This window comes from Canis lupus, chromosome 4 (genome assembly GCF_048164855.1).
Source record: "Canis lupus baileyi chromosome 4, mCanLup2.hap1, whole genome shotgun sequence".
Lineage (NCBI taxonomy): Eukaryota > Metazoa > Chordata > Mammalia > Carnivora > Canidae > Canis > Canis lupus.
In genome coordinates this window covers 48,618,052-48,646,021 of record NC_132841.1, presented here as the reverse complement: position 1 = coordinate 48,646,021, position 27,970 = coordinate 48,618,052, and the positions used below count along the sequence as shown (strand labels likewise).

Sequence of the window (27,970 nt, the reverse complement as noted above, 5' to 3'; positions counted from 1 at the left end):
AAAACAAATTTCAAAGATGTTGACATAAAACAAAAAAACACATTCTTGGAAAGACTAATTTAAAATAGACAAAGTTTTAGAAAGTTTTATCAAAAAAAATAAAGAAAATTCAAATAACCAGTATTAGTCATGAAACAGGGAACATAACTAGAATACAAAGATATTTTTAATTTTTATTTTGGAAAATTTCAAATATGTACAAAAGTAGAAAAATAGAATAATGAATCTGAATGTACCCATCAACCAGCTTCAGTAATTACTAACTCATGGCTAATTTTGTTACATCTCTATCCTCCATCCACTCCCCCCAGCCTAGATAATTTTGAAGCAAATCTCAGACATCAAATTATTTCATCTGTAAATATTCAGTATGTATCACTAAAAGGGAGCATCTATTTTTAAAGACAGCCACTATATCATCATCATACTCTCAGTATTCATATTTCAGTTTTCATATTTCCCAGTCATCATATAATTTTTTTTAGTTGGTTTATTTGAATCCAAATGAGATCCATACATTGCTATTGATTGAAATGTCTGTTTCTTTTAATAGTTTCCCTTCTCTCTTTATCTCTCCCTTTTCCCTTCCTCCCTATAATTCTTTGTTGAAATGGTATATTTTGTCCTGTGGTTTGCCCACACTCTAGATCTTGTTGATTATATCCTGCAGCATCATTTAATATGTTCCTCCATAGTCTTCAATGGCTGAAAATTAGCAGTCAGATCCACAGCTTTGTAAGATTCAGGTTCCATTATTTGATAAGACAACTTAGTTCATAGGTGGCATCATGTACTTCCACCAAGATCTGATTCTCTGTTTTTGTGACATAACAGCCATTGATAATCATTGCCTGAATTAATTAACTCATTAAGGATGAAAAATGGTGATATTCTAGCAACAAAAAAAATTTGTCAGAAAATATTCTGAGCACCCTCATGACAAATCAACAACTCTCAACAAAATAGACTGTATTCCTGGAACACATTATGGAACTTGTGTCTTGAGTCAGTAAGAAACTTTAATAGACTAATTAGAATACCAGAAATTGAAAAGGCAATTAATGAAATACCCATGTTTTTGGGACACGTTTTCCCAAACCTTCAAGGAACAGATAATTCCCTTATTATAAACAGTTTCAGGGCACAGAAAAAAATTTAAAACTTCACATTTTATGAAGCAATGATCATTTTGATATAAAACCCAATAAGAGAGTAATAAAAAGAAAATTATAAACCAGTTTCACTGGGAGGATAAAAAATCATTAGCAAAATTAATCCAGCAATATATTAAAATAACTTAAAATAATAACCAATTGGGATGGAGCCAGAAATGCAGAGGTGGGTGGACATCAGAAAAGTTTTTATATTAAAAGAAAAAGACAGATGGATGTTCATTCTCACTTCAATTATTTAACATTGTTCTGGGTATTTTAGTACAAATAAAATGTGAGGCTATTTAATATTTGGAGATGATATGGTATAATTGTGTATCAGAAAAAAAAAAAAAACTAGGTTTCAACTGAAGAACTGCTACCCAATAAAGAAAATACAAATAAGTAGGCTAGAATAAACTTAATATACAAAAAATCGATGCCTTTCACATTTGCAAATAATAACTATGTGGGATCCCTGGGTGGCGCAGTGGTTTAGCGCCTGCCTTTGGCCCAGGGCGCGATCCTGGAGACCCGGGATCGAATCCCACGTCAGGCTCCCGGTGCATGGAGCCTGCTTCTCCCTCTGCCTGTGTCTCTGCCTCTCTCTCTCTCTCTCTGTGACTATCATAAATAAATAAAAATTAAAAAAAAAAAAAGTTTAAAAAAAAAAATAAATAATAACTATGTATAATAATGGGATACATACTATAAAATCAATAGCAATAAAAATATAAAATAAGAATAAACATCATAAGAAAGTCACAAAATATAAATAAAGAAGTTCTAAATGCTCTTGAGGGATCTAAAAAGATGAATAAAAGCATATCATGTTCTGAGATAGGAAGATTAAAGATCATAGAAATGTCATTTCTCCTTACATTAATCTATAAATGTAGGGCAATCTTAACTCCAGAATTTATAGGGAACAACAGAAAAGCAAGAATAGCCAAGAAAAAAAGTCAGAGTATTAAAAGGGACTGGCCCAAAGAGGCATTAAAACAATAGAAAGCCACAATTACTAGCGTGGTAGCAGCACATGAAGAGGTAATCAATGCATTAGAAGAAAAAGTATCAAAATGGACCCAAAAGCATACAAAAATTCAGTATATGTTAAGGAGAACTCAAATCAGTATGGGAAGATGGCTTCTGCAATGACAACCAGAGAGCGATTTGGAACACTGGATCCATCTTATCCCTAAACAAATTCCAAAAAAGATGAAAGATTTTATGAAACATCAAAGTGTTAGAAGAAACCATCTGCAAATCCTTTCAGGACCTCAAATCGGGGAAGATATGGCAAACAGTGACCTATCTAAAAGAAAAGCTTGATAGAAGACAAACTAAGCAAAAATACTTACCATTAATATTATAAGTAATGTTTCAAATATGTGAAATAGAGGGAAAGTCCAGCCATAATACGAGAGTTCCTCCTCTTTAACACCTTTGTCAAAACAATGTGCTAATTATCTTTGCCACATTAATAGATGAAAAATAATATTTCCACATAATGCATTTTTAATTTAAACTCTATATTCACTTCAAGAAAGAAAAAAAGACTATTTTCCATTTCACTTGGATATAAAGCTTTGATTACATTGGCAGTGTTCCCCCCACACACACACCCCAAATTGGAGTCAAACTGAGCTAGGATAGGGACACCTGGGTGGCTCAGCAGTTTAGCTCCTACCTTGGGCTCAGGGCGTGATCTGGGAGTTCCAGGATTGTGTCCCACATCGGGCTCCCTGCATGGACCCTGCTTCTCCCTCTGCCTGTGTCTCTGCCTCTCTCTCTCTCTGTGTCTCTCATGAAAAAATAAATAAAATCTTAAAAAAAAAAAATTAAAACAAACTGAGCTGAGTCCAAAATGCTGCTCTGCTACTTCTGCAATGTAGGTCTCCTTATAATTTACTTCATGTTATCAACCATTAGCATCTCCATCTGTGAACAAGTGCTAGTATACCTACTTCACGGGGGTTTTGTTAGAAAGAAAATGAGAAAACATTGTGAAGTTCTGAGAACGCAGTAGGGATTTGACAGGTGGTACCTTTTTTAACTCCCTCCTTTCCTTGCCCTCACACATGGGGCAACTACCTTTCTTCAAAGGGCAAACTGATCTCGTTGGGAAGCATTTTAAAAACAGCTTAGCCTCCTACAATGTTCTAAGGGGAAAAGAGTAGAGAAAATAGCTAAGAGAGCCCATTCATTTTACAAATGGTAAAACGGAGGCCCTTAGGGATGTTTCCAGAGGAATCCCACAAAGATGTAGGTGAGCGATGACAGTTTCCTCCTATTCTCCAGAAATTGTCAAAACCACAGTCACTGCAAAAACCTCAAACTCCGAATTTCAATAAGGCTGTTGGCTGGTTTTTCCATGTCCCACAAAATCCCAGCAATCCAGTCTCCTCCACAAACTATCCAAGGTAGGAGTCCAGGACCTAAAAAAAAACAAAAAACAAAAAACAAAAAAAAAAACATACGCTTCTTCTTTCTTCTTCTTCTTTTTTTTTTTTTTTTTTTCTAGACTGTGTCCTTTCTAGAACTGCCTAAATAAATTTGAAAGAGCTAACACTGAGAATGCCTCTTGGACACAGCACAAGGGCTCCACCTTCAGCTCTCAGACTGAGGAGGACTTTTTCAAAAATGCTTCCGAGTCCTCAGAAAGCACATCTGAAATCTAATCTCTTCTCACAAAATTTAAACCACACAACCTTTCACTTTTAAATATTTCAGTCCAGAATACTTACCACTGTACATAGGCAAAATAAAAGGTAAGAGTCTCAAGGTGAGTTATACTGATATTAAACAGACAAGATAAAAAAATGTATTACATTTTCTTTACATTCTTCCGGATGCATGTCTTAATGTCATATTCTTTATAGTTACAGCAGAGTCTGATAAGCTCGTCCATTCTAATTCTCCTATGGTTTCACTCCATTAGGTTTATAGTCTTATTAATAAAGGAAAAGTTTAATTCTTGCCCAGCAGGACTATTCTTAAATTACCAGAATTTTTTTTAATATCCCACTAAATACAATACAGTTTTTTGGAGGGAAATTCATCTGGACAAGGGAAGTAAAATTCAACTCTATGAAGGGGCACTGGTTGGGCCTTCAAGACTGAGGTTGACCAATGGGCAGTGGTAATATTTGTTTATAAAAGCAAAAATAAAAAGCAAACGACCAAAAGATAATTTTCCACAGGATGAAACTCCCAAATCTAAGTTGAGTTCAAAAGCAGTTTACATAATTATATACAGAGTGGACTAAACTTTTTTCTATCACATATTTTGTGGTGATCTATTAAAGAAAAGTAACAAAATATCCAATTCTTTGCAAATTGTGGCAGATAGGAGGGAATTAGTCATGTTTCTGCATTAAAAAATATCAGTAGATGACAATGATAAGCAAATACATACACAGACACTGAATCTTTCAAAATCTGATTATAAGAGTACATTTGTTGCTGATTTTCTCCCTGTTGTTTTCTTCTTAGATCAACCAAATTGTCAGATTTCTGAGTCTCAGCGACAGGAAGTCATAGACATTTGGAGTTACTGAATGGAGTCTAGGTAAGGAAAACCAGGAAATTAAATTTGTTATACCCTAGAAATTTTCTACTACCTGCCTTCTAATGACGCCTGGAATTCATATATTTTTGCCTTTAGACTGTTTATAAGCCTAGAAGCAGAAGTTGCCACGAGGAAATGTGAGTATTGTATGTCCCCCAAACTCTGAAATGTGATTATCCCACCACCACCCAACAGAGCAAGGACTGAAACCAAGTCCAAACTTGTGGTTTTTTTCAAAATCCAAAGTGTCCAAGTCCTTGCCCAACTAAAATTTCTTTTGTAATAATCAATAGTTGAAATCTCCAGAGCAATTGCTGTATGCTTACCTTCCTGATAAATATTCTTAAAATGTTTCTAATCATTGCAATGATCCAAAGACTCTGTTTTCTTATCATCCTCTCTTTTATCATTGAGAAAACCAAGTCTTAAAGTAATTAAATGATCACCCAGAGTGATACAGATGGATCAGAATCCCAAACTCTTAATCCCTCTACCGTATACACATATTACCCCCAACAATCCTCAAAATAATCTTGTATGTAGATGAGTATCCAATTCAACAAATACTTGTTGAGCAATTTCTATTCGATAAACATTATGCCTGATGGAAATGAAGCACAGAAATGATAAAGGACTTGCCTCAGCTCCCAGAGCCACTTCACAAGTGCTGAAAATAGAACTCATGCACTGAAACTAGAGCTCGTGTTCTGGAATCAGACATGTGCACATTCAAATCCTGACATGACTGCATACTAGCTGTGTAACCTAGCTCAAATTATCCATCATTTCTATCCCTCATTTTTCTCTATCAATGAATCGGGAATAATAATAACTTACCAAACTGTTATGATTACTAGAACTACTATATAAAAAGAATCTAGTACAATGTATACATACAAGTAGTATTAGTTTTCATTCTAGGGAAACTAGGATCTCTTAGGCTTTTTTTTCCCACAGTAAAAAGTTGTCCCAGATGATCTCGACATTTAGCAACTTTGGTTTCTCCCCTTGCCTCAAACATGAGAAATTTACCATTCGAGAAGAATAAGCCTGGAGCATGGTTTTTCCCAAGTATTTAATGGAAACATTGTTGTGGGTAGAAAGACAACAATAAATCCCTTGCTTTAGCCACTCTCCTCCCCATCCTTCTCCTCCTGTTTTCTCTGTCTCCCTCTCTCAGTCACACACATATACACACACATATAGAGTGTTCCAACTGCAAATAGAACCATTAATAAGATTAAAGTGTTTCACTCAATGAAAATAAAACAGTAAATACAAACTCTATAGAGAGATGCTTAAAGTGTTTCTATATTTCTGATGATAGAATCATATCTCACAATGACAATTATCCTTCAGTTAATTATTTCAATTGAAAAAAATGAAAGTTATAATGCGTTTTTAATTTTTTTTAGATTTTTATTTCTTTATTTGAGAGTGCACGTACATGCAAGAGAGAAAAAGAGAGAAAGAGAGAGAACTAGCAGCAGGGAGGGCAGAGGAAGAGGGAGAAGCAGACTCTCCACTGAGCAGGAAGCCCCTCAATCCCAGGACCCTGGAGTCATGATCTGAGTCAAAGGCAGATGCTTAACTGATCGAGCTACCCAGGTGCCCTATAATGCCTTTTTTTAAGTCCTTTCCTTTCTGGCTTTATGTCAGGTTTGGAAGACAGCCATATTTACATAGGCCTTTTTATAAAATAAGAAAAAAGTCCATAAGTTATCAGTAAGATTGTCATTACTGAGACAATATTAAAGGCTATTCACTTCCTGAAATCCCTAACCAAGACCATTCTTTAGCAGAAAAGTTCTGGATTACATTAAAAATGCAATGGCTCATCCATCTTTAGAGCCATAGAGACTGTCTAGCTACCATAGAACCTAGACACTACAAAACCTGCCCAGCTTTTGTTCCCTTTTCTCTGAGAATTAACTCCCACCAAACACTGGAGTGGATATTTCAGCCATGTTTGTATTTAATGACTCTTCTCTAATAAAGTATGTATTCCTGAACCAAAGTGGGAAGTCAGACTGGACTCAGGCCTCAAACATGCTAATTAGCCTCTGGTGTTAAAACTGGAAGCTGGAGAATCCATCTTTGGTCATGTGTATACCAACAAAGAAAAAGTAGTCTATGGTACTGGAGAAAAAGAAAATAGAAAATTTAAAAAGAGAACACATGTAGAATGAAAGAAGGATGAGAAAAGAGGGGGAAAAATACCTTCTTCAGATCCTATTTTCTGGTTCCAGGTTATTAGAAATTCATGAAACCATTAATTCCACATTCCGCCCTTAGTTTCCAGGCCTCCTCATGATTCTTTCTGATCATTTCTTTCACCTTTAAGTTACAGTTTGTTTCTAGCAACGAATAATGCTTCACTAAAATATTATATCCATGCTCTCTTCCAATGCCATTCTACAGAACAGAGAGGGACCAAAAAGGCAAAGTTCCAGGCTTTACAGAACAGAGAGGGACCAAAAAGGCAAAGTTCCAGGCAAAGTCACATGCATAATTAGCAGAACTAAATTCAGGTCTTTTATTTGTAAATCTTTCTAAAACACTAATTTCTGTTAATCTCTAATATACTAGTATGGAAGTATGAGAAACCTAAATACCATATTTCACAAAATCTAAGATCCATCATTTGTATGACATATCAAACATTACAAATTAACTGTAACACATTGCTAAGATGCCAATGATAGTGAGAGACATTCATATTTCAGATATATTAAAATACAAAATAAAATCCTCACTTGAGAAACAATGGAAAATAGTAATATAAGGGATGGACTGAATTTGTAACAGAGTAAGTTGAAATATATTAATTTTGATCCCTGTATGAGAAGAACTTGCTGTAAGGTTTCAAGTAGGAAGACAAATATCATGATATTCCTGTTTTAAAACTCACTATAGACCTGTTGCTAACAGTAAAGAATCTTGGCCAAGCCCAGATGTTTAAAGGTGGCTGGAAAGAGCACCTTTAAATACTCTCTTGATTTTCACATCCTCCATGTGATTGATGTCAAAGAGTCAGCACTGTGCTAAGAACTGAAATAGAGGAAAGTGAGGTGAGAAGAAAGAGAAAAAGTAGAATCCTCATGTCTCATCTTCATGCATTATTCTTTAATCAATAATATTTAGTAAGTTCCCACCCTGGGTCAGGCACCATTTCAATACTAGGTCTATAGCACAGAACAAGAGAAACAAAGGCTGTCATACAGCAAATATTGTAAAGGAAGATACAGATGATAAACAGCAATATAAAATTAAAGGGTCATAGAAAAATATCAAGTTGTAGAAGTACTCAAGAAAAATAAAGCAGAGTAAGAAGTCACTCTTAAAAAAATATACAGTTTAGATATGAGTCTCACATGCATGAAATAATTTTGCAAATCCTTTAAGATAGTAGGTGACAAAGTGCCAATGTGAGTTTGAATACTTCGTATACTAGAATTCAGAGATACTCTACGCTCCCTTTAGCTTTGAACTTTGATCTATGAACCCCATCATTTTGTGACTCTGCAGAAGTCTTGATTCAAGGAAGTGGTACTTGATAAGAAACAGCTACATATCAACCCAGCAAGTGGGAATCAATTGCACACAAACCTTGCTCCTAATTTCCATAGGGTAGCCAGGACCAGTCACCCTAGACTTTCTTGCTCTGTAACTGAATCTTCAAATATGCCATAAGGCAAGCTTTTGCGTATGAATCTACATGTTCACTGTCTCCGAGTCAGTGTCCCTCTAATCTCCCTCATATCACATGGTGTTTTCCTTACTGAGAAATGCTATCTCTTTCTAACCGGTTGTCCAGAGGTATTCTTCATGATTGCTCAGAGCAGCACTATGTAATTCCCAGGACAGCAACCTGAAGCTAAGTTATATCCATGACATCATACTATGTGCCTAGGGTTACCAAATTATTTAATTCTCAGTTGTGGACAAAACAAAAATCTAAACTTTTCAAAAGGCCTGAAATCCCTTTTCAGGAATACTTATAATTTTTTTTATTTTAAAAAGATTATACTGGGATCTCTGGGTAGCGCAGCGGTTTGGCGCCTGCCTTTGGCCCAGGGCGCGATCCTGGAGACCCGGGATCGAATCCCACGTCAGGCTCCCGGTGCATGAAGCCTGCTTCTCCCTCTGCCTGTGTCTCTGCCTCTCTCTCTCTATCTGTGTGTGACTATCATAAATAAATAAAAAAAAAAAATTTTTTTTAAAATAAAAAATAAAAAAATAAAAAGATTATACTAATATTTTTTAATTACCAAAAACCTAAGCAGTAGAGACAATGAATAGCATACTTGTTCCTCTACTAGCCCAATCTCCAGAGAAAATTACTCTTACAAGTTTCAATGTGTATTATTATATAGTGATTTTGTTTTTTGTTTCTTAAAACATATATAAACATAAATTGAATTTTCCATATGTGTAATCTTTTGCAATCCACTGTTCACTCAAACATTAAGTATAGATATATTTTTCTATAAATAAATATAAATCTCATGTTCTTTTTAGGAGCTACATAGGAATTTCCTGTATAGAGGTACTATAATATATCAATCTCCATATTGATAAGAGTTTAAGTTATTTACAGTCTTGAGTTATACACTGATGCCACAAAGAATATACATGTACTTGCCTGATGTATTTGTGTGCTTCCACAGAATAAACTCCTAAAATTTGAACTTCTAGGTCAAAGGAAATGTACATTTTACATTTATCAAGACAGTCATGTTGACTAGGAAAAAGAACATATTAATGTGCACACTACTGTTATATTAGGAGACTGCCTAATGTCCCATACCTGCACCCAAACTGGTTATTATCATTTTCACATTTAATTATTTGATCATTGAAAAACAATTATATTATTACAACATCTACCAAACACTCAAAGTGTTTTCCACAATAATTATTCCTTTAATTTTTTTAAGATAACATATTCGAATATATTTTGAAAATTGCAAATAGTATATATTTTGGTAGAAGACTTAAAAATAAATAAACAAGGGAAAATAAAATATCAGGAAACTTCTGGTGCCAGCTAACGTGGAGAAGCAAATATAGGTTCTGTAACCCAGTGATTACAACTAAAAATTTTAAAAAGAATGCAAAATGCATGACTTGAAGAATCTGAAAAGTAAAAAATAAAAAACATATTTTTAAAAACTATATCTGTATCTATGTATCTATAGATAGATACAGATATAGACAGAGACATAGACAGCAGGTGGATTGAGGACTAAAATCAGGATTTAAATAATGGCCTACAAAGTGGGAAGCTCCAGTCATGAAAAACTTCATAACAGCGAGAAAGCTAAAAGTCTGAGGGGAAATAAATCTTTGTGACCAGAGGTACTGGGAAAAAAAAACTCCAGGGAGTCAGAGAATATGGGGAAAAAAATCCCAGAGAGGAAAAAGCTGGAGAAGGAGATTCCTCCAATTCTGTGTATGGAGTGGTAAGTCCTGAGCCTGCCTCCCTCCAAGTTTTGCATACACAGAAGAGACCCAAAGAAAATAATAAAGCCTTCAAGAAATGAACTACCATATAAATCACAGCCCAGGTTCAATATGAACCCCCAAGAGGCACATGTGCCAGACTGAACCAAAAAGCATAGAAAAGTTTTGAAAACTGAACTGACACTGCAAAACACCTCCCTTAGAGAATCAGAACTTATGGTCTAATCATAACAAGATTGATTGCCTGCTTAAACAGACAAACAAAAAATAACATTCTGCAGAGGATTTGATAGGACCCAGAGTCTAACAACATGATATTCAAAACATCTAGGATACAATCCAAAATTATTCAACATGCAAAGAACCAAAATTATCCAACCAACACCCAAGAGAATAAACAACAGATAATAAGCCTGAGATATCCAGATGTTAGAATTATCAAAGACTTTAAAGTAGCTATTATAACAATCCTTCATAAGGTAAAGGTGAACATTATTGAAATTAATGGAAAAATAAAAATTCTCAGAAGCAAAATTAAAACTAAAAAAAGAACTTAATGGAAATTTTAGAACTGAGAAATACAATAACTTAAATTAGAAAAAGTCACTGGGGGGCGCCTGAGTAGATCAGCTGGTTAAGTGTCCAACTCCTGATTATAGCTCAGGGCATGACCTCAAGGTCTTGAGATTGAGCCATGAGTCAGGGTCCATGTTTAGTGTGGAGTCAGCTTGGGATTCTGCCCCTCTCTCTCTGTCCCTCCCTCTGCTCACACTCCGTACTCTCTCTCTAAAATAAATTTTAAAATAAATTTTAAAACATTTTTTAAAAAAGTAATTGGATGAGCTCAATAACAGAATGGAGATGAGAGAGGAAAGAGCCAGAGAAATTAAAGATAGAGCAATAAAAAGTATGCAACCTACACAGAAAGAAAAAAGATTAAAAAAAAATAAATAGAGCCTCCAACCTGTAGGACAATATCAAAAGATCCAACATGTTATTAGAGTCCCAGAAAGACAGGAAAAAGAAATTGGTGCAGAAAAATATCACCAAGAATCCTGTTATCCAGAGATAATCAATTTTAATATTTGATGCAGACTCTTCTAGGCTTTTTTCCATACATATAAGTACACACACGTACACATACACACAAATATACACACAAGGGGTACTAGAGTACTTGGTGCTAGTCAACTGTTTTTTCCTTAAATAATGGTTTATGAATGTTTGTATATTTCAATAAATGCACATCTGCATAATAACTTTAATGGCTTATTAATAGTTAATTGAGTAATGTAGCCACAATTTTGTTATTCAGTAATCTACCACTTCTTATTTTCTTCCCTCTTTTTTTTTTTAATTTTTATTTATTTATGATAGTCACACACAGAGAGAGAGAGAGAGAGAGAGGGAGGCAGAGACATAGGCAGAGGGAGAAGCAGGCTCCATGCACCGGGAGCCCGACATGGGATTTGATCCCGGGTCTCCAGGATCGCGCCCTGGGCCAAAGGCAGGCGCCAAACCACTGCGCCACCCAGGGATCCCTCTTCCCTCTTTTTTTTAACTATTATAAGGATTCTCTACTTATGTTTATTGCCAAATTATTGTCAGATCATTGTTATTTTCTTCACTTATATTCCTAAAAATAAAATTGCTATGGAAGGGGCTATTCATTCAAGCAATAACCAGTCAACAAATATTTATTAAGCATTTAATATAAACTAGGTACTAACAATATGTGGAGGTACTTTCTCTGAGACTTTGCCAATTCTAATATAATCAACAGTAGTAAGTCAATCTGGAATGACAAAGTTTGAAAATATACATAGTTTGGCTTCTATGGAACAAGAAAAGTTGCTCTCAAGGGGGCAGTAATGAATGGTGCAATGTAAAGTCTCCAAAAAATTCTTTAAGACTCAAGAGTCAAATAATAAAATATCAAGAATGCAGAAAACATGTTGATTCCCTTTCTTGCACATTATTTTTCTTAAATAATATGAAACATCTTTTAGCAGCTTCAAGACTGGTTTGTGTCAGAGCTACCCATTTTGTCTCAATGGCAATCCATACACATTAAGCAGCCTCAGTGTTGGATCAGTGCTATAATTATCTCATTGGCCATAATTACTTAGTCATTTAAGCCAACCAAATAAATTTTATAAATTTTAAGATTGTTCTATAAAAGATCATTGAAAATAGATTGTTACTGTTATTATTACCTAAAAGTTTATTCCCAATAAGTTAATCCATTCTCCTATTCTTTTTTTAATTAAAGATGTTTATTTATTTATTAATGAGAGACACAGAGAGAGAGGCAGAGACATAGGCAGAGGGAGAAGCAGGGTCCCTGCAAGGAGCCCGATGCAGGACTCCATCCCAGAACCCCGGGATCACCCCTGCACCAAGGGCAGATGCCCAACTACCTCGAGCCACCCAGCATCCCCCTCCTATACTCTTTTAAGAACTAATCTTTGGGAAGATAAACTAGTGGTGGGATAATAAAAAACTACCATTAATATGAGATGTTCTTATTCCTTAGCTGGGGCAGTAATACTCAACTGTTTTGGTCACTCCTTTCTTTGTTACCTCACTTTATCTTAAATATACTACCAGCATAGCACATAAACAATTATAGTATTATATTCTTTGAAATTTGTCTCTTGTAGTATATACTGAACCTTTTAAGGGCAGGAGATGAATATAATTTATTTTTATATTCCCAACCATTTAACCCAAAAGATGCTAGGTACAGGTATGCTGGTTTTTTCTTAACATATTTTGGTCTCCTTCCTCGCTGTGAAAGCAGAAGATATTCCACTTAAAAATAAAGTGAATTAAAACAATGTATGGTTGCCAGGTAAAATACAGAACACCCAGCTAAATTTGAATTTCAGAAAAAAACATTTCTTAGGAATAAGTTTGTCCCAAATACTGCATGTTTATCTAAAATTCAAATTCAATTGAACATCTCCTCCTTTTATTTGCTAAATCTGGCAATCCCAAAATGAATGCAATTGAAATAACTCAAGATTTCCTAGAATATCACTCAAACCAGAGCAAGTTTCTCTCTGGTCAAGGAAGTAAGAGTCTCCAAAATCTCCACAGATGAAATGTGGAACATCTCAGCTAAGAGCTCACTAGAGAAGTTTAAACTGAGGCTAGATAAGACACCCTATCAAGAATGGAATAGAACAGATTCCTTGATTGCTTAACATATTGGACAAGGTCACTTCTAAATCTTCACCTTTTTGCACATCATAGCTGTGTCCCTGTGCTTTGATTTCTGGAGTCCTATAATTCCTACTGGAATTATACAATCTTGAAGTTAAGTATTTTACTGATTCGGCTTTGAATCATACATCTGTCTCTCCATGGGCAGTTTCCCCACCGTTCTGGAATGCCACCCTAGTGTGTCCTCCCAGGAGGTCCTTTGGGAGAAAGGCCCATGTAGAGATCACAGCAGCTGCATCATTGCACAGCCAGATTCCATTTCAGAAGCTATTTTATAAGCACAGATTTATTCCCCCTCAAATAATTCTTGCTCAGTTACCTTCCCCAAATCCCCAACTGCTGCCAAGGTTAATGCAAGCCCTGACTCTGCCTGTTGATTCTTATTAATTAAGCCAATCAATGATCTTGTATCATACAGTGTCTGTTTTTAATATAACCTATTTGACAAGGCTGTATTAATTTAGGAGAAATATGCACTGGCATTCTGGCACATACTTTTCCTAATTATTTTACAACCCTCGTTCAGCAGTGAAATTAGTCTGTGGTTATCACAGTTAATGGAAGCCCATAGCTCTTAGCTAAGTGATCTCCACCAGTCACCTGATCTTTTCTTGCTCTCAGCTGCATAAACATGATTGCACTATCTATGCAATCCCCAGTGAATGCATAATTTGAGTGTGGGTGTGAATGTTTTAGCAAAGTCTCCTGCTTCTGTATGTTTCTTTAAGTGGATGGATAAAAAGATTGGGAAGACAAGGCTGTGAAGGGGAAAGCTACACTAATAACAGGAACTAGGTAAGAAGATGCAGCTTCTGAGGATACAGAGGAAACTTAAAACTGACCTTTGCAATTATGTGTTAAAGTTCAGAAGATGGAGTCTCCATAAAAAGCAGATAGGGATGTAAAAATTCTCCATGTCTTTGCTTATGATGCTCTTGAGCCCTGCAGTGTCTCTCCTACATTTTTCATCTTTCTCTTAAAATCTTTGTGGAGGGGTTGCCTGGGTGGCTCAGTGGTTGAGTGTCTGCCTTTGGCTCAGGTCATGATCCTGGGGTCCTAGGATCAAGTCCTGCATCGGGGTCCCTGCAGGGAGCCTGCTTCTCCCTCTGCCTATGTCTCTGCCTCTCTCTGTGTGTCTCTCATGAACAAATAAATAAAATCTCAAAAAAAAAAAAAAACCTTTGTGGAGTTCCTAACCAAAACTATTAATCTCTCCTCTATATTCCCATTCACTATATTCATTCAATAAGTGCCTACTAGACACCAAACACTATGAAAGGCACTGGGGATAAACCTCAGCAAAACAGAAATAGTCCCTTACTTCATGAAACTTCAAACTAGTTAATGAGACAGTAAATTAAACACATTAATTAAAATCAATAACCAGGGATCCCTGGGTGGCTCGGCAGTTTAGCACCTGCCTTCGGCCCAGGGTGTGATACTGGAGTCCCGAGATCAAGTCCCACATCGGGCTCCCTGCATGGAGCCTGCTTCTCTCTCTGCCTGTGTCTCTGCCTCTCTCTCTCTGTCTGTCTGTCATGAATGAATAAATAAAATCTTTAAAAAATAAAATAAAATAAAATAAAATAAATAACCATAATTGTTAAAATACTAGGAATGAGGAGAAAGCAGGGTGCTGTCATAGAAAATGACTAAGAGGAATCAACTTTTTAAAAGATTTTCAGGAAAGACCTCTCTGTGGAGGCAACATGAGCTGAGATCTGAATGACCAGAAGGAATCAGCCCTTTTAAGAACTAAGAATGATCCAGCAAAAGAATGCTGTTCCTGGGGCAGGAATAAGCTTGGTATATTCCAAAAACCAAAAGTAGGCTAGATTATCTGGAAATGAGGAGAGAGATTGAGAATATAACCCTCTATTAAGTCCTCTGCCATTGGAATCTAGGTTATAAATTGTTGAATGTGTGTCTCCTTCTTCTTTGCTCAGTGGATAATAAACAACTTACAGGCAGAGATGCTATAGTATTCGTTTTTCATTACTCACAGTGTCAAGTATGATGCTTTGTGTAAAGTAGGTGGCCAAAAAATGTTAATTGAATTTACTTGTATTTATCTATACGTACTATGAATTCCAATTGTATCTATGAAAAGAGAAAACAGCGTGGTCTCTGGAAAACTAGCTAATTATAATAGTTAATATTTATTGAACTATTATTTATCAGGCACTGTTCTAAGCTGCTTATACATATTCATTTATTTAAGGCTTACAAAAACCCTGTAGGTAGATATTATGTTTATTTCCATTTTAAAGTTAAGAAACAGTGGAACAAGTCAATAAACTAGAATTGAGAGCATAATAAGTGTCCAAGTCAGGATATGAATCTAGGCAGAAAGACTCCACATACATGTCCTTAATCATGATGTTAATGATCCTAGCAGTCTAAATATGTCTTGGGAAAATAATTAAGCCATTGAGATACATTAGTGCTTAATATTCTACAATTTAAGTTGGATGTATAATGTGACACGAAAGGAATATACTTACCCTGAATATGTATTATTCAGAGTATATGAAATATACCTTTAATAAATTTTCATCTCTGCTTCCTTGGCTATAAGAAAGGATTATCTAGTCATCCTTCCATTGGTTTGAGTGTTGCCATAGAAACTGCTTTTCCTTAAGTTTGTGAAGTGGCTCTCCCAGCTTATAAAATACTCAGCTATAGAAATAGTAGAATACGGGATCCCTGGGTGGCTTAGAGGTTTAGCACCTGCCTTCGGCCCAGGGCGTGATCCTGGAGTTCCGGGATCAAGTCCCACATCGAGGTCCCTGCATGGAGCCTGCTTCTCCCTCTGCCTGTGTCTCTGCCCCTCTCTCTCTCTCTCTCTCTCATAAAGAAGTACAATCTTAAAAAAAAAAAAAATGAAAGAAATAGTAGAATACCATGGTCCTAACAACAATGCCAACACCAAGGAGTGGCCTGGAGGTATCTTCAGTTTTTCCCAGTATTCTCTATCTTCTCTCTCTTCCCCCAAACCAGTTCAAGTACAGAATTTATGTAAAATTAGTATGCTGGCCAGGCAAATCTAGTTTCAGGACACATCCTTAACTCCACCCTCTCCTGCAACCTGCTTGCTTTCTCGAAGATGCTTTTAAATAAAGCTCTGGTACATTCACTGCCTAGCAATGATATGAAAGAGCTATTTCTTAGAAAACTCCTGTTCCTTGGCTATTGCCTTCTCTTAGGACTTTTTCCTAGGGCATAGGCTAAAGCTAATATGAAATACATTAATGATGTTCAGAAAGGCAGGAATGTAAAATTTTCTGTAAAGAAATAAAAAGAAAGTGCTAAAGTTTTGGTAAAGCAATTTATTTGTCCTAGAAATCCATATCTTACTCATCCTTTTATTCATGCCATCTATTATAGCTCTTGGTACCCATTAAGTGCTCAATAAACATTTAATAAACATATGGTATTTCTGGTCCTCTGGGATATAAATGCATGAAAGAAAGATGACAGGAAAAATATGGAAAAGTTGTAAGTCTTCCCTAATTACTTCAGCCACAGCAATCCCTAACTCCTTTTGCATATATTACCAGACCAACCAATCAACATCCAAGATGGTCTTTTACAATTGCTTTAAAATTGTTTTATTTTCTGCAGGAGCATGTTAACCATCCATTATGTATTCATTTACTTTTATTTACAGATATACTGTCTCTCCAAGTAAAGGTTAAGACCCTTGTGGAGCTGCTTCCCTTCTCATTACTCTTTTAACATATTCTTCTTGCTAACACAGTTCTGGGAATATTACAGAGGCTCAATAATATTTGTTTAGTAGCTGATGAATGCACAGAGGTGGAGAGCTTCTTCAATGGTCTTGTTATCAAAGTAAATACCATTTTGTCACTCAAGCTGTCACTCTCACTCAAGAAAACTAGGGAGGGAGGGAGGAGTGAGACAAGGTAGGAGGGAAGGAGGGAGAAGGATTTTTTTACAAGGTAACCAAAAAATAGTGTGAGAGCTTGGATCATATTCCTTGTCTCTGAATTATTAGTCTTCTGTATGTTTTGCTACATTACATGGCCAATTTTTCAGAGCCAATCTCTGTGAAGGTATAAATTTATCTTGGGAGCTTCCTGCATATTCATTAAGTTAAAGACTGGAACTTTACTTTTTATGCAAATAAAAATTAAATATAAAATTTAGGGATGATAATCTTTGACAAACTAAGGCTGCCTTTGGTTAAAAGTACAAAATGAGTAATAATGATGATAATGATAATGAAGATCATGACAATATTAAGGCCATAATGCCTAACTATAAGCATCCTCTACAGAGAAAAAAGCTGTTGAAGAAGAGCTGACCTGAAAGATTCACACAGACCTTCCAAACTATTTCTCAAATTTATGAAAAAATAATATTCTGATTTTTTTCATCCCCCTCAGAAGTGCTGATGGCCTATAGGAAAATTAAAACATTATTTAATTTCCATTTTTAATTGAAAAAAATTTTAACCAAGACATAAAACTGTCCTTGAACAGAAAGAACATTGCAAACACAAAATTTTCTAAATTGTTTTATGATTCCTAATTTGGTATGGTGTTTGTTGTAATTGCTGTTTTGTCTTACTTTGTGGTTGTTTCTCACTATAAAGCATCATCCTCAAGTCTCTGCCTTGGGAGCAAATAAAATAAGACTCCATTTTAGACTATCAGTTTGACATCTCAGAAAAAAAGGAGAAGTATAACTAGTGATTTAGGCAGTCTTCACCACACCCAGATCAGTGTGAGCCTTGGGAACAGGGTAGGAAAGCCTTCGAAAGCCAGCAGCAATGTTCTGAATACTTCATGGCAGAAAACAAACCTAAAGGCTATACCCCAAGAGCAAATAGGCCTATGAGAAAAAAACAAACAAGTCAGATAGCAATGATTTTTATTTTCAGATAAATGTATATCTCATTGGAAAGTTATTTTTAAAAACACATAAAACTACAGAAAAGTATATTGAAATAAATCAAACTTATGTATCTGGAAGAACTCCATCATGATCAATTTAACATCTGGGAAGCCTAGGTGGCTCAGTTGGTTAAGAGTCCAACTCTTGGTTTTGGCTCAGGTCCTAATCTTATGGGTCATGGGATCAAGTCCCATGTCAGGCTTTGTGCTCAGTGGGTAATCTGCTTGAAGATTCTCCCTTTGCCTCTCCCCCAACTCCTATTCACTCTCTAAATAAATAAATAAATAAATAAATAAATATTTTTTTAAAAAGATAACTAGGGGTGCCTGGATGGCTCAGTCAGGTAAGCATCTGCCTTTGGCTCAGGTAGTGATCCCAGGACTGGGCCTGAGTTGGGCTCTCTGCTTATCAGGGTACCTGCTTCTCCCTCTCCCATCCTTCTTGCTTGTAAGTTCATTCTCTCTCTCTCAAATAAATAAAATCTTTAAAAAAAGGTAACATTTAATGTAAAAAATAATTTATATGTACATAATATGTATTTATATTTAATATATAAATTGTTTATATAATATAAATTTATACAATAAAATTGTTTATTTAATAATATATAACTTATAATATAAATATATGTAATATACATGAATTGTTTTTATATAAGATGTTGGCCTGTTATGTGTGTGTGTGTGTGTGTATGTAAGTATTCTAAGAAGATCTTCTGTAAAATAAAAGTGAGATTAAGTACAGTACTCATGTTAAAACAATGTGAGACATTTAAAACTGGGCTTGCCATTTCTCTGGCAGGAAAAGAAATTTAGCCAATTTAAGATTGAAAAGAAAAATGGGCACTACACAAATATATCAAATGGAAAGTAAAAAATAAAGTAACTGAGTCCAGGAATTCCAAAAGCAGCTCAGTGAAAAAAGAGAGACATGAGAGGCCAGATGAAAAACAGATCCTAGCTTTCCTCAGAGGTTAGGTCTCTGAGTTGGGCAAGAGGAGAGTGGTTTGCAGGGCACAATATATGTCAGACAGTCCTGAGGTACACATTCGTTTTTTTTAAGATTTTATTTTTTTGAGAGAGAGAGAGAGCGCGCACAAGCACACAAATAGGGGGAGGGGCAAAGGGAAAGGAATAAGCAAACTCCAGCTGAGCAGGGAGCCCGACACACAGGGATTGATCCCAGGACCCTGAAATCATGACCTGAGCCAAAGGCAGATAGATGCTTAACCAACTGAGCCAACCAGGCTCCTCTTGAGGCCCACATTCTATGGATGACTCTGCTTTGGGCCCCTTGACTAGATCATGACCCAGAGATTCCCATACCTTCTGGATCTCTTTGAACAGAACTTCTATTCAGATCTTTAATCCATTGGTTCTCATTCACCCCATCCTACACTCCCCATTTCATGTCTGTAGATTTGGAACAAAATATGTTTCTGTTTGCCTCTGCAGACTTTTCCCGTCTTTGGACATTATCCTTAGTTATTCAGTCACTGTGCCAGCCTGATCTCCCCAGCTAGAAGTTATCTCTCTACAACTCACTTCCAGTCTCCCTGGCTCATAATACCTATTGATGAAATGTGACATGATACAGTGAAAGGAAGTTATAGAGTCACACAGATCTGGGTCCACTTCTACTTCTTTCATCCTTGTAAACTCACTGTCTAGATTTACAATAATTTTTAAAACCTGACTTACTGTCACATCACACTTGCTCAAAGTTGTAGTTATTATTATTATCTGAATCACATCCAGGCTTGACATTTCATTCCAAACTATTTTTTTGTCATTTTTGATCTTCTGTGAAACCAAGTTTAAAAAATCTGTCTTATTTTTTTACTAATTGATTCAAAAAGTATTTTACTGTATGACTACTAGGATGTCAGCCTCTGTGAGAGGCACTGGAGATGCAGCAAGGAGCAACACAAATATTCAGACATGGGTGCCTACCCCCATCAAATCATAGCTGTTAATGCTATGGTAGTTAGCACATGAAGTAAGGGGGCCTAACTTATTCTAGGTGAGGAGTAGGTCAGAGAAAATTCTAAGAAAAGTTTCTTCAAGCTGAGACCTAAAGTAGGAGTAGAATGAGTTATTCAAGCGAAGAGAGCAGAAAGCAACTCAAGAGGAAAGAACTATGTGTGAGAAGGCCAGAGAGAGAAAGATTTGGCACATCTGAGGAGCAGAAGACAGTGTGGCAGGCCAAAGTATGATATTCATAGGGGAAAACAGTCACTGTTAAACAGATAAAGGGCAAAGCAGTCAAATTTGAACCATAGAAGGAGTGTAACAAGAAACCATTCCCAAGTGTCTGGATTTCTCAATGAGCCAATGAAAAAGGTAGCATAATATCTTCAAGACAGAGTAAGAATAACAGGTTTCTTGCACAAAATTGAGCTGTACATGGTGAATGTCACAGCAATATTGGGAAAACAATTATGTTCTAGAGAGTTCCTATTTTGTAAATATATCTCAACCCATTTTAGGGACACTCTAAGGCAGCACCGGGCAACCAAGTAATTCTCAGCCACCATGTGTCAGTCGACCTCATAATTTTCTAGCCACAAAATCCTTCCCTCTCTTGTGCTCCCATAAAAACACGCTCCTAAACCTCTTTTAACTTTTTACAAGCTTGACTGTAAATACCCACTTATTTGTGCATGTTCTGATGTAAACTGGGACTGTGTTATTTTCAGTGTCTAGAACAGTGGGACACAAATTAAACATTCAGTAAAAAACTATATTCATAAATTTTCTCCCATGCCTGCGATTTCATTCACCTCCTACTTCCTTTTCTGTGAATAACTTACCTCTCAGATAAATAGATGGCCTTTCTGTGTATTTCCTCAAAACCTTACTCATCACCATCTCTTTTTTTTTCTCATCACCATCTCTATCCACCTATATCGTAGTTGTCTCTTTTCTTCTCTCTACCCATCAGATAGACACAAAGAATCACATCTATTGTATTTACTCTGCCCCTAGGACCAATAGAGGATGCTTAATAAATATGGGTTAATTAACCAATGTGTAGAATTTATTTTTTTTATTTTTTTAAAGATTTTATTTATTTATTCATAGAGACACACAGAGAGAGAGAGAGAGGCAGAGGCGCAGAGGGAGAAGCGGGCTCCATGCAGGGAGCCCGACATGGGACTTGATCCCGGGTCTCCAGGATCCCTCCCTGGGCTGACGGCAGTGCTAAACCGCTGCGCCACTGGAGCTGCCCCAATGTGTAGAATTTATGAAAAATGAATTTGCTCATAGGCCTATTAGCCTCATGATCATTTTATAGACAATGAGATCTGTCCAGTCAGCAAATTCAGACCAGTACTACATTTAGAACTCACAAAGCCTGAGTTATAACTATGGAACTTATCCCAAATTTGTCTTATTCTCTATGGCAGACATTAAGGAAAGACTATTGGCATTTAGATTTTTGTTTCTTTGTTTTATTTTGGTTGATTCTGTAATGGAAAATGCTTTGGCATTAGTATCAGCCATTAAAAAAAAAAAAAAGAAGAAGACACAAAGGTAGAGTAAGTACCTAGAAAAGGTAATAAAGCAAGAAGCTGAACAAAACCTCTTCATCACAAAAGAGCAGGAAACAGCAAATTAATCCTAAGGCTCTCTGGGGGATGAAAACAAGTGAATAAATGCTAACAATGCTACAAAATATTCAACAACCATGAGCCTGAATTTGTTCTTTTAACAGAAAGAATCAGTCCATTGTATCCTAGCAGGGTTTGCCTGTATGTACAACATGGAACGTTCTCTGGGAGGATCACATGATCACATAGATTTGGTCTGAATGCTTCATCTTCTGCTGTTAACATGTGTGGTAATGAAGACGCTGATTCCACCTCCTTAATCCCATACTTTTCAAATTTGTTCAGCCTCAGAAACTTTTTTTTCTCTTCCCCTTAATACCAGTTAATACTTAGAGAAAGTAATATTCCCCCAAACGCCCTTTGGAAAACACTCATGTATGCAGTGGGAGACAGGGAGTGGATAAAAGAGAAAATTTATCCCAAAAGGATATGTACCAGTAGGTCTCTAACCACATGCAAATGTAAAGCCTGTCTGATAGAGCACTCTACTGTCTTCAATTCTGCTATTTGAGATATTTCTGTGTCTCCTAAAATCAAGACAAGTTAGTCATAAGGAGGACTGTAGGAGCTACCATCCTCCCTAAAAATGAAATGAAGCTAGTTTGATATGAAGTTAGAAATTCCAACAGCTTTAATAATACAGTTTCCATTGTCAATCACATCTTTAATAGATGCATAGCCCCCAGCAACCTCCTAGTCCGTTTTTTGGATGCTTTGTACAAAATGTGCTGAGAATTTCTTCTTCTCCCTTGCTGCTTTAACTTGGTGTGACATTGTCTATTTCAAACATGTGGCTAATGACATTTCTGGCAGGAGATACAGAAAGGCCTATAGAAAAAAATGACAGTAATCAGGTCCTCTAGATAGGAGCTGTGCAGGTTGCAGACATGGTTTTCCATGACTGAGCTGCAACTTTTAAATCTTAGTGTGGCAGACTGAATGTTAGCAAACCTTCAAAACTCCCATGTTGAATCCTTACTATGATATTAGAAAGTAGGACCTTTGTAAGGTGATTAGGATCAGATGAGATCATGAAAGCAGTCCCAATAAATGGCAGTAGTGTCCTTATTAAGATTCACAAAAGACCCGGCCTCCTCTCTCTGCTCTCTGTTATGTGAGGATACAATGGGAAGATGACAGTCTTCCATAAGTGGGTCCTCACCACAATTCAACATGCCAGTACCCTCTTCTTGGACTTCCAGCCTCCAGAACTGGGAGGGATAAGTTTCTGTTGTTTACAAGCCATCTAGTCTATGGTATTTCTGTTATAGCATCCCAAACAGACTAAGACTTTTAGTAACATAATCCAAAAATGTATTAGTAATGAAGAAAAAATATTTATAAGACGTACCATTTGTAGGTTGATTTTAGCATTTTCCAAGAAGTTTCAGATGTACAGAGCATCAGTAGCAGAGTTTCTTTAAGTGACAAATTGGGAAATTTTCCAAGGTATGCTCAATATTTAAGCATTTTCAATGTCACAAAGGATAACTGATACGCCAAAATACAAGGGGTTGCCCTATGGAAGGTCACAAACGATGGACGCACATATGTAGCCAAATAGTGTTTAATACATGTTCTAATAAGATAAGATCTCATAGATTAGCATCACAAGACAAAGTAATTAACCAAGCTTGGAAAGTCAGAGAAGGCTGTATCGCAGAAAAGACACTAGAGTCAGGTCTTAGAGAATCAATAGATGTTTGTTGGGTGGGTGTATTTGAGAAGAGAATCTCAAGCAAGGGAAATCCCATGGGACACTTGAAACAGTCTGGTTAGTACAAGAAACTGTGAGACAATGAGTAGTGTTGGTTGTTAAGAGGCAAGCAAGGGAGAGAAGGGAGGAAGGGGGTGATACAAGCTTACCTGCTCAATAACATAATAATTTTTACCATTTTAAAACTAAGTCATGTCTATTTTGTCATCATTTAAAATATAAACTAAATGTGCTAAGAATTTAATATAACAGAGGGTTTTTTTAAGTGTGAGTCAATACCAGAACTAAATTGTCTTTTGCCTAAAATCCTTTCTACTAGACAAGAACTTCTGAGTGAAACTAGAATTCATTTCTACCAAAAATTTATTTCTACCAAAACAATTTTAATTTCTTTGACACAAAATGGCAAGTGTTGGGCAGCCTGGGTAGCTCAGTGGTTTAGCACCACCTTCAGCCCAGGGCCTGATCCTGGAGACCTGGGATCAAGTCCCACATCAGGCTCCCTGCATGAAGCCTGCTTCTCCCTCTGTCTGTGGCTCTGTGGCTCTGTCTCTCTCTGTGTCTCTCTCTCTGTGTCTCTGTCTCTCTGTCTCTCTCTCTCTCTCTCTGTGTCTCTCTCATGAAAAAATAAATAAAAATCTAAAAAAAAAAAAATGGCAAGTGGCCATTTGCAAGGAAGAACAAAGTTCCCATTCATTCAGGCAGAAAGAAAGCAAAAAATCTAAAGCTCCCTTATATCTTATCTTTAAGCCACACACCCTAGTCATGGTGTTCCAATGTGAACTGATGGGGGCTCCCAAAAGGCCACTATGTCAGCGTGATGAGAAAGGAATAGTTGTCAGTGAATCCATCAGGGTTCTTTCATTGCAAATAAAATAAATAGAATCTGGTTGTCTTTAAAGCAGGAAGAAATGTATGGGAAAGAGATGGGAAAGCTCAAAGAATTGAAGGAAAAACTAATGCTCCAGATTTCTGAGAACAGCTCCAGGAATCATGATTCTCTGCAAGAACTCAGATCAGTCTCCTCCCGAAGCCCTCATAGGGAAGGAAGAACTGTAACTATTTTAGGCCTTTCTCTTTCCTTTTAAGATTCAAAATCCAGAGCCAGAAGATCTGATCCAGCCAGCTTTTACTCCTTATCTGCCCCTTAGTCAATGGAAGGCAGGGCACCAAAACAAATATGAGGGAAAAATAGTTTCTGTAAGCAAAATGAGGACGCTGATACCTACACGAGGGAGAGGAGACACTAAGCAGAAAAAATCAATAAAAGCCACCCCCTACCCACAGTCCATTACTATTTGTCAGCAAATGGTATCACACACCTAGAAGTTTATAAATAATCGTTCCACTTATTCACTGAAATTCACATCCTGTACACATCTAAATGGGTTGAGATGGAGGAGGTATTTATTACAAGGTAGGGAGGCAGGAGAGTAGAAAAGTTAGGAGCAGAATCTAGGGAGGCAAACTGCAGGACCAAACTTGCTAGGGGAGAGAATTCAGCCAAGTTTCTTAATTCTCTGTGCCTCAGTTTTCATATGTAAAATTAGGATGATGATATTACATGAGGGTCATACTAGGATGGCAATATTAGAGCAGTCAGGAGGAAATAGGAGCCTGAAGCATGTGATGCATTTAGGGCTGTGCTGGCATGCTGTAAGCCTCAATAAACAGGAGTTAGTGTCATCTAGTTGTCTGGCCCTGTGACTCTTACATATAATGCTCTCCCCCTTTAAAAATTTCCTATTCTGATTATTTTCTCTAGATCCTCTTATATGCCATCACAATATCATAACAGAAATTCAGAGTGAGAAGCGTCTTTGTTCTTCTTCACTGTCTTGTTTCTCTCCTACCTAAAAACATAGCCCAGACTCCATTTAGATTTCAAACTAATGTTCTGTAACAATTGTTCAGCATGGGTAGCATTCAAAATACAGCTCCGGTGATTTTTTTTTTTTTTCTGAGAGGTATACAGCTAAGGCTAATAGAGGTGCCATTTTCAAAATACATCTGCCCTGGGCAACATAAAAGAATTATTTAAGAGGACACAGGGGATAGGACACACCCTAATATTAAAAGGCCTAGCAACTAAAATTAATTTTTTTAATTAATTTATTTATTTATTTTTTATTTATTTGTGATAGTCACACAGAGAGAAAGAGAGAGGCAGAGACACAGGCAGAGGGAGAAGCAGGCTCCATGCACCGGGAGCCCGATGTGGGATTCGATCCCAGGTCCCCAGGATCGTGCCCTGGGCCAAAGGCAGGCGCCAAACTGCTGCGCCACCCAGGGATCCCAACTAAAATTAATTTTACAAGCTCCCACACACACCTATTTTCACTGACTCTGAATTTTCTATCCAAATTACTTTTTTCCCCTTGTACAGGAAGGTCTTAAAAAAATGAGTAGGAATAAGAAAAATCCTTTCATTTGCAAACCAGTGCACAGATGCCACCTGTACCTTTTAAGCATTTAAAGTTACATGACTTTGTCCTTTTGCTGTTTCTTTCTTCTCTGTTTTCTCTGCAGAGCTGGTTGACAATAGTTACGGTGTAAAAATAAAATACCTATTTCCCTTCATCAAATCTCACTGCCTTTTAAATTGTCTTGGATAGTATTCATTTGTAAATGCCATATCTATGAGAACAGATGCCTTGAAATTTGCTAAAGATAACATAGGCTTTCTCTCTTTTTAATAAAAAAAAAACATATCTTCAACATAAGTAAAATAGAGAATGATTTCTAATCTTTGAAAATTTTGTTTAAGTCTCTAAAACACTTATTTTTGTTAACTTATTCAAAGCTTAAAATAGAGGATAAAGTTCTACATTAGACTATACAGTTTTTCTTCAATTACATTCTTGGAATAGACATTTAAAATAAACTTCAAGCTAAAAAATTGTTGGTCAAAATGCTCTAAAAAGTCCAAAATAGTCCATGATTATGTCTTTATTCTCTTACACTTGGTTTAAGAGTTAATCTCCATGAAATCCTCTGAATTATTATAAAAGCAACTGCACTCTTGGCTCATAACTGGTTCTGTTGGCTTATTATTTTAATGCATAATTTTAATTTTAAAGTTCTTTAAATTAGCATTATTTACATATTGCATAATTCAAAGACTAAGAAACCAAGATATTCTAGAAGGGGAAATTTTCAGTTCTGTAATTTGTTAATTAGGACCACAGTATCCATATAAGATATCTCTAGGTAATCCAGAAGTCTCTAGAAATAGGCAAATTGTCCCATGTTATCAGAGAAAAAAAAGCTGACAAAATTTTAGATATAACATGACATGATGTCTTGCTTCATACCAGTTTTGCCCTATTCCCTAAATTTTTTGACTTAAGCTTATAATTTAAAAGATTTTTAAAAAGTAATAAAAGGATTTTAAAAGGTGTCTTATCGCAGATCCTTCTCGCTTGTCACAAAAAAAAAATATTCTCATGTATAGTCACACATAATCACAACACAAAAGGAACTTAGAATAAAGATGAATAGATCCATTATTGCCAAAATCTAGGAGGAACTTCTCATAAAGCTATGGCTTATAAAACTGGATAAAGAAAAAAAATCCTTTACCCAGGCTTTGGTTCATCAGACAGAGCAACCCAGAGGGAATGTAGGAAGATATTTCATTTCTCTTCCACTCTAGTGGAATCTGTCCCAGGATCTGTCCCAATAAGAAAACTGGGTAGGCATTCATCTACTAAGAGAATGCTTCTTGGAAATGAACAGAATACTGTTTCCTCACACACTCTCCTTACTGAATTTGGATTTCTACAGGTGTCCAGCACCCCTTTTATAATTTCAGAATTCCCCTATTGTGTGTTATATTAGTTTCCTAGGACTGCAATAGCAAATTAAAACAAACCAAATGGATTAGAACGACAGAAATTTATTCTCTCATGGTGCTGGAATCTAGAAGTCTGAAATCAAAGTGTTGGCAAATCCTTGTTCTCTCTGAAGGCTCCAGGAGAGGATCCTTCTTTACCTCCTCCTAACTTCTGGTGGTCTCCAGCGATTCTTTTTTTTTTTAAGATTTTATTTATTTATTCATGATAGACATAAAGAGAGAGGCAGAGACACAGGCAGAAGAAGAAGTAGGCTCCACACCAGGAGCCCAACACAGGACTCGATCCCAGGACTCCAGGATCACGCCCTGGGCCAAAGGCAGGTGCTGAACCGCTGAGCCCCAGGGATCCCCTCCAGCAATTATTTTTATACTTGACTTGCTGCTACATCACTCCAGTCTCTGCATCCATCATCACATGGCATTTCCCTGTGTATCTGTGTCCAAATTT

At 36.4% G+C, this 27,970-nt stretch overlaps 1 long non-coding RNA gene across 13 annotated transcripts in view; it reads right to left on the bottom strand.

Annotated features, from left to right (window-relative positions):
• Positions 1–27,970, bottom strand: part of LOC140632342 (uncharacterized) — a 227,227-nt gene that overhangs the window by 118,940 nt on the left and 80,317 nt on the right. For 4 of the 13 annotated variants that reach the window (XR_012029864.1, XR_012029862.1, XR_012029865.1 and 1 more), the window contains one exon: positions 4,570–4,718. The exons of the other annotated variants lie outside the window; for them this stretch is intronic. This is a non-coding gene — a long non-coding RNA (uncharacterized lncRNA). The remainder of the gene's footprint in view (positions 1–4,569; positions 4,719–27,970) is intronic. 13 annotated transcript variants of the gene reach the window in all.